Source organism: Dasypus novemcinctus, chromosome 20 (assembly GCF_030445035.2).
Source record: "Dasypus novemcinctus isolate mDasNov1 chromosome 20, mDasNov1.1.hap2, whole genome shotgun sequence".
NCBI lineage: Eukaryota > Metazoa > Chordata > Mammalia > Cingulata > Dasypodidae > Dasypus > Dasypus novemcinctus.
This window is the reverse complement of record NC_080692.1, coordinates 20631113-20639706: the sequence shown is the minus strand read 5'-3', so window position 1 is coordinate 20639706 and position 8594 is coordinate 20631113.

The following is an 8594-nucleotide window of genomic DNA, read 5'->3' as shown; positions in this document are numbered from 1 at the left end:
AAAGAGAGAAGGCTCCATTAGACTCAGCAGAGGCCCCGGGGAAGAGAGATGAGCCATTTGCCGGATAGTTCACAGCTGGCCTTGTAAAGAGACCAGAGCAGCTGAGCCCAGAGAGGACTGAGCCCTGGGAGAGAGATGAGACTTATCCCAGCCTACAGCTGATACTGGAAGAAGCTGGGACCACGGAGCCTTAGAAGGAAGAGGAAGGCTGAACCCTGGCAGACGTCGGCAGCCATCTTGCTCCAACACGGGGCAAGAAAAGTTGGTAAGGGAAGTGACTTACACTTTACAGCCTGGTAACTGTAAGTTTTTACCCCAAATAAATACTCTTTATCCAAACCAACAGATTTCTGGTATTTTGCATCAGCACCCTTTTGGCTGACTAATACAGAGGAGAAGACAAGTACCTAGATAACAGTACCATAAAGAAGAGAGCAGTGAGCTTCAGAGAGGTGTGTGGGTAAGGTGCTATGAGAATCTAAACAGAGAAGAGAAAACGGGAGGTTCTCAAGGCATAAGCCGCCTCTGTGCTGAGCCTTGATGGGGCAGCACAGGGTTTGGACATGCAGGGAGGCAGAGTGGAGGAAGAACACCTCGGAAAGAGTGGAAATACTGGGGGGAAAACCCAGAAAAGTGTAGCTGGATGCGAGCAGGAGGAAATGCTCCAGTTTGGGTGGCCCCCACTGTGCACGTGGAGAACGGGGGACATAATGTTGGAAGAGGGGCTGGAATGCGGTGGCAGAGAAGGGGAGAAGCAGCCTGAGACCCGGGGAGCAAGCATTCTTGGTAAGGCCGAGAGAAGGGAAAGGCCAAGCTTAGTCTTAGGCTTTGCTTCTCCCATGGCCCCCCATTTCTCACTGTATTTCTGGGATGAGTCTGAGTAATTGGGTCTGAAAACTGGAGTTCCAGCTCCAGCAATCCGTCTGTCAACTGCCCTGTGCTGGGCAAATCATGACTTCTTCAGGTCTCAATTTTTGTGTCCTAAAAGAGAGCTAATAACCCCTTTCCTGCATTCCCCAGAGGGTGGAAATGAGGATTAAATGATAATGAATGTATCTCATAAACTGGAAGGTGCCTCGTAAATAAATGGAAGGCACTACTGTCATTGGTATCTAGTTCGAGTCCTGAAAATTTAGGGTGCATTAGAATCATCTGAGGGAGTGTGTTAACATGTAGAGTTTTGGTTTCCGGCCTTAAGAAAAAATGACCAGAAGCCAAAAATTGGGAGCGTTTGCCTTCCTGCTATATTCCAATATACACAAAAAGATTTTTAAATCAGTTTGCGGTCACTGAACAGCAAGCAGCACAGGACTATAATTCTTGAGGAAAGGAAGAAAATCTAGGTGAATGTTACAATCTCCTTGCCTTCTGCCTGTTGGAGCTTCTAAGACCACACTCCAGAGAGGGGAAAACTAAAGCAGAGTATGACGGTCTGAGTAAAGGGCACAGATATTGGAGTTTCGGGGGTCTGCAGTGGCTGGAATTACAGGGCAGAATACCAGAAGAGGGAGTTACATAAAGAAAGAGCTCCAGAAATCTGCAGAGAGCCCATATTTGAGTTTGTTGCTGACCACCAAGCCACAAATATGCAGGAGGGAACCTGCACAAGCTGAGCTGGAGAATCATGAGCTGAACGATTCCCAGAGTTCACACAAGACATTAAAATTCTGAACAGCCAGAGTGAAGAGACCTTGATGAGCAAGAGACTTTGATGGGCATTCAGAGGACAGAATGCTCACACCTTAGCAGTAGAGATAAATTAGCCCTCGAGTAGTGACTACTCTAGACTTGTTCCAGCGAAGCTTTAAAAACAAATCCTACAAGGATCTAGCTGATCCACAGTTAACTTTACCTGCTAAAGTACAGCCCAACATCTTTAAGGGAGAATAACAAAATTCGGTACTCAAAAAAGTCACACTCAAAATATCTATCATAGAATTAAAAAATTACTAGACATGCAAAGAAGCAGGAAAATGGGACCAAAATTAAGGAGAAAATATGAGGAGAAATATGGAAGATATAATTGAGATTCAGTGACTGATGGGCGATAATGTTACGCACTTAAGATAATTTTTTTGCTATATCTTTAAGTTTACCATTTTTTTCTGCAGTGTTTGATTTGCTTTTAAACCCATGCAGTAAAAATTTCATTTCAGATATTGTATTTTTACCTTTAAAAGTTCTGTTCAGGGGAAACGGACTTTGGCCCAGTGGTTAGGGCGTCCGTCTACCACATGGGAGGTCTGCGGTTCAAATCCCGGGCCTCCTTGACCCGTGTGGAGCTGGCCCATGCACAGTGCTGATGCGTGCAAGGAGTGCCCTGCCACGCAGGGGTGTCCCCCGCGTAGGGGAGCTCCACGCGCAAGGAGTGCGCCCCGTAAGAAGAGCCACCCAGCGCAAAAGAAAGTGCAGCCTGCCCAGGAATGGTGCCGCCCACACTTCCGTGCCGCTGACGACAACAGAAGCGGACAAAGAAACAAGACGCAGCAAAAAGACACAGAAAACAGACAACCTGGGGAGGGGAGGGGAGGGGAGGGGAGGGGAGGGGAGGGGAATTAAATAAATAAAAATAAATCTTAAAAAAAAAAAGTTCTGTTCAGTTCTTTTTTACATTTTCCATGTCTTTCTTCATTGTGTTAGTGTTTTTCTTTAAATCTTCAAACATATTTATAATATCTGCTTTAAAATTTTTGACTGTTAATTCCACCTCTGTCATCTAATATTTTGTTTCTATTGATTATATTTCTCCTCATTTTTGGCCATAAAAATGATAAGAATGATCACAGACTTCTTGCAAGAAAATTCAAGCAAGAAGACTAGAACAATATCTTTAAAGTGCTAAAAGAAAACCACTTATCAACCTAGAAGTCTATATCCAAGAGAAAAAAAAGTCATCAATGAAGGAGAAATAAATACATTTTTCAGGCAAAGAGAAACTGACAGAATTTGACATCAACAGAAATGATAATAATACATGTTAAAGGAAGTTTTTCAGGTGGAAGGAAAATGATACCAGATAGAAACTTGGATCGAAAATGAAATAAAGAATGATGGAGGCGGTGGACTTGGCCCAGTGGTTAGAGTGTCCGTCTACCACATGGGAGGTCTGCGGTTCAAACCCCGGGCCTCCTTGACCCGTGTGGAGCTGGCCCATGCGCAGTGCTGATGCGCACAAGGAGTGCTGTGCCACGCAGGGGTGCCCCACGCATAGGGGAGCCCCACACACAAGGAGTGCACCCCGTAAAGAGAGCTGCCCAGCGCAAAAGAAAGTGCAGCCTGCCCAGGAATGGTGCCGCACACACGGGAACTGACACAACAAGATGATGCAACAAAAAGAAACACAGATTCCTGTGCCGCTGACAATAACAGAAGTGGACAAAGAAGATGCAGCAAATAGACACAGAGAATAGACAACTGGGGTGGGGGGGTGAAGGGGAGAGAAATTAATAAATAAATAAATCTTTTAATAAAAAAGAATGATGGAAATGGCATATATGTGAGTAAATATAAAAGACCTTTTTCAAAATTTAAATTTCTTAAAAATAGAACTGACTCTCTAAGGAAAAAATGGTAATGTATTATAAGACTCATAATTTATGTGTTAATAAAATCTATGACAAAATAGCACAGCAGGTGGGGAGAGTGGTTATAAACTGTGGTAGGATTTTTTTTATCCCCTCACCCTCCCTTTCCCGCACACTGCTGTTTTTGCTGTCTGTTGATTTGCTGTGTGATCTTCTGTATCTATTCCTCTTTTTGTCTTCTCTTCTCACTTTTTCTTCTTTAGGATTCACCAGGATTCGATCCTGGGGACCTCTGATATGGAGAGAGGTTCCCTGTCACCTGTGACACTTTAGTTCCTGGTTTCTGCTGTGCTTCATATTGACTCTCCCCTTCATCTCTCTTTTGTTGCATCATCATCTTGCTGCGTGATTCACTTGCGTGGGCACTGGCACACCGTGCGGGCACGTGGCTTGCTGCATGGGCACTTGCACAGGCACTTGGCTCGCCACACAGGCACTTGCACAGGCACTCAGTGCTCACCATGTGGCACTGACTCACCACACAGGCACACTTTCTCTTTTTCTTTTTTACCAGGAGGCCCCAGGACCACATCTGCTTCCCAGGATTTTTAAATTATACATGAAGTATATATAATATTTGAAAGTAGACAATGACAAGGTAATGACAATGACAGAAATTGTAAATCCTAGAATAACCACTAAATTTTAAAAAGTAGTGACAATAAGCCAATAGTGGAGATGAGAGGGAATATAAAAAATAAACTAAAAGAAAGCAAGAAAATATAAGAAAGAAGAAAGAACAAGTGAAACCATTTAAAAAATAGCAAGATAGTAGATTTAAACCCAACAATACTGATAATTAAATGTAAATGATCTAAACACTCTTAATTAAAAGACTGAGATTATTGGGCTGAATGTGAAAGCCAGACCCAACTATATGCTATCTACAAGAGAACCACTTTAAATTTAAAGACACAGGTTAAAGGTAAATGGGTGAAAAAAAAGATGTGACATTCTATATTCATTTTCAAAGGCTCCCATAACAAATTAACACAAACTTAATGGCTTAACCAACACAACCTTATTAGCTTAGAGTTTGGTAGGTTAGAAATCCAACGTGAGTTCACTGGGCTGAAATCAAGATGTCAGTATGCTCTTTTCCAGAAGCTCTAGAGGAAAATCAATTTCCTTGCCTTTCCCATCTTCTAGAAGGCACCCACATTCCTCATGGCTCCTTCCTCTATATTTAAAGCCAGCAATGCAAGGTCTAGTGTTTCATACTTAGCATCATTCTGACAGTTCTTCCATAGTCATGTCTCCCTTTAACCACAGCCAGGAAAGGTTCTCTGTCCCTAAGGAATCATGTGATCAGACTGGGCCTGTCTGGATAAGCTCAAAGTCATTAAGGGTAATCACATTTGCAAAGTCCCTTTTGTTGAATAAAGTAATATATTCACAGATTCCAGGGATTAGAAGTGGAAGTTTTTGACGGCCGAAAAAGCCAGAAGTTTTGTGTCTGCCTGCCACACATTATCAAGGTAGATCATAAGGTGGACTACTTAAAAGTTTTAATAAATTTAAAAGGATTAAAAGGATTAAAATCATACAAAATACATTCTCTGATAACAAGGGAAATAAATTAGAGATCAATAATAGAAAGATTTGGAAGTAAACAACACAAATTTAAATAACAAGGGCGAATTACAAAATAGTTTGAACTGAAAGAAACACTTTAGAGCTTTAATTGCTTAAATTAGAAAAGAAGAAAGGTCTAAAATCATGATCTAAGATCTACTTTTAAAAGTGAACAAAAGAAAAACAAATGGAAACCAAAGTAGGTAGAAAAAAGGAAACAACAAAAGGTAAGAGTGAAAATCAATGAAACAAACAGAAAATGGACAAATACAGAAAAACCAATGACACCAAAACCTGGATCTTGAAAATATCATTCAAATGGACAGATCTCTAGTCACACTGATTTTTTAAAAAATACACAAATTACCAATCTCATAAATGAAGAGGAGACATCATTGTATAGCCTACAGACATTAAAAGGCTAATAAGGGAGTATTACGAACAACTTCTTATCAACAAATTTGACAATTCAAATGAAATGGATACATTTCTTGAGAGACTCTGTATTAATTTCCTATTACTGCTATAACAAACTGCTATCAACTTTGTGGCTTGAAACAATCCAAATTTATTATCATACAGTTCCAGGGGTCAGAAGAACAAAATGAGTCTCACTGGGTTAAAATCAAGGAATCGGCAGGATTGCATTCCTTCTTGAGGCACTAGGAGAGAATCTGTTTCCTTGCTTTTTCCAGCTTTTCCAGGCTGCCTGCATCCTTGGTTTTGGCTCTCAGGCAGCAATCGTGTCACTCTGACCTCTGCTTCTAACATCACGCTTCCTTCTCTCTGTCCTTCCTGCTATCCTCTTATAAGGACCATTGTGATTATATTGGGCCCACTTGGATAATGCAGGATAATCTTCCCATCTCAAGATCCTTAACCTAATTGCATATTTGAAGTCCCTTTTTCTATGCAAGGTAACATGTTCGCAGCTTTGGGGTATTAGGACGCAGGCATCTTTAGGAAGTCATTCTGCCTACCTCAGACACAAACGGCCAAAACTGACGCACAAAGAAAGAGAACACCTGAACCTCTATATTAAAGTAATTGAATCTGTACTTTAAAACCTTCCCACAAAGAAGCATTCAGGCTGAGATGGCTGCAGTAGTGAGTTTTGTCAAACATTAAAGGAAGAAATGAACCTTGTCTCTTCAAACTAAAGACAAAAACTAAGCTGAAATGATCATAGACCTAAACTTAAAGCAAACATTATAAAACTTCTAGAAAGGAAACATAGGAGGACATGTTTTTTACCTTGAAGTAGGCAACAATATTTAGGCAGGACACAAAAAGCATGAATCATAAAAGAAAAATTGATGTTTCTCCCATCAAAATAAAAACGTTTGCTCTTCAAAGGACAATGTTAAGAAAATGAAAGTCAGCCATTGAATGGGAGAAAATAAATGCAATACATATATCTGATAGAAACTTCTTTCAGAGTAAAGAACGATTACAATTCAATAATAAGAAAAATACAACAGAAGTGGCAAAGAAGATTTATAGATGGCCAATAAGCAGATGAGAAGATGTGCAACATCATTAGTCATCAAGGAAGTACATATTAAAATAAGGGTCCATGGAAAGATTTCAGGGGGTCCATGAGCTTCAATTGAAAAAAAAAAAAAAACTTATCTTTATTTTCTCTGACCACCAATGTTGAGTGTCATAAAACTATCTGCCAGTACCTTCTGAGAAGGGGTCTATGGTTTTGACCTGAATGGCAAAGGGGTCCATTGAACAAAAAAGGTTTAAGAACCCTGTATTAAAACCACATCAATATACTACTACTCACCCACTCAAAAGGCTAAAAATTTTTAAAGGCTGAAAATACCAGATGTTAGCAAGAATGTGAAGCACCTGAATCTCTCATGAGGTGTTGGAGAGACTGTAGAATAGCACAACCACTGTGCAAAACAGTTTGGCAGTTTTCTTCTTAAGTTAAATAAATATATATAGGACCCAGCAATTCCAATTCTAGATTTTACTCCTTTAGATGTAAATATATGTCCACACAAAGACTTGCAAATTAATGAACATAACAACTTTATTAAAAAGAACCAAAATCTGGAAACAACCAAAATGTCCCTCAATAGGGGGAGAGATAAACAAATTATGGTATATTCAGACAATGGGCTTTTACTAAGCAATAGAAAGGAACAGGGGAGCAGATATTGTTCAAGCAATTAAGTGCCTGCTTCTCACATGGGAGGTACCAGGTTTGGTCCCCCGTGTCTCCTAAAAAAAAAAAAAAGGCAAGAAACCACAAGCAAGCTAATGAAAGCACCAACTTGAGGGAGCCAATGTGGCTCAGTGGGTGAGTGCTGGCTTCCCTGGTACCTCAAAAAAAAAGGCATCAAACTAGCAATACCTATAATAGAACAGATGAACCTCAAAAAACACTACGCTGAGCAAAAATAAAGACAAAATAGTATATACTGTATATTTTTTATTTATATGAAATTCTGTAATAGGTTAAATTAATCTATATGGACAGAAGGAGGATTGGTGATTGACTGGGGCTAAGGATGAAAGGAATTGACTACAAAAGGTTACTTTAACAGTTATGGAAATCTTCATTGCAGTGATAATTACATGGGTGTACATATTTGTGAAAAACCGTCGCGGGAAGCAGATGTGGCTCAAGCGACTGAGCTCCTACCTAACATATGGGAGGCTCCTGGCAGTTTCTGGTACTTCCTAAAGAGGACAGCGAGCTGGTGCAATGGGCAGGCACAGCAAGCTGATGGAACAAGAGACACAAGAAGAAAAACATAATGAGAGACTCAACAAACAGGGAATGAAGATGGTTCAAGTGATTAGGCACCTCCCTCCCACAAGGGAGGTCCTAGGTTTGGTTCTCTGTGCCTCCTAAAGAAACAAGGAAGGGAAGAGGATGTGGTTCAAGCAATTGGGCTTCCATCTACCATATGGGAGGTCTCAGGTTTGATTCCTAGGGCCTCCTGGTGAAGGCGAGCTGGTCCGTGGGGAGAACTGGTGACACAAGATGATGCAACAGAAAAAGAGGAAGAGAGGAAAGACAATGAGAGAGACAACAAACCAGGGAGCTGAGGTGGCTCAAGTGATTGAGTGCCTCTCTCCCACACTGGAAGGTCCCAGGATTGGTTTCTTATGACAAGCAGACACAGAAGAATGCACAGTGAATGGACATAGAGAGCAGACAGACATCAAGCACAAGCAGCAAGGGGAGAGGGGAATATAAATAGATAAAATAAACCTTTAAAAAACAACAAAGAAACAAGGAAGACAGACACAGCAAGTGCAAATCAGTAAAGGGATGGGGAGAAATAAATTTTTAAAATAAATTTTTAAAAAATCATTGAATGATGTGCTTTAAAATGGGTGCATTTTTAAAATAAAAGAAAAAAAGCATTTAAAAATTAAAATCTTTGGGCCCATTCCTAGAGTTTCCAATAT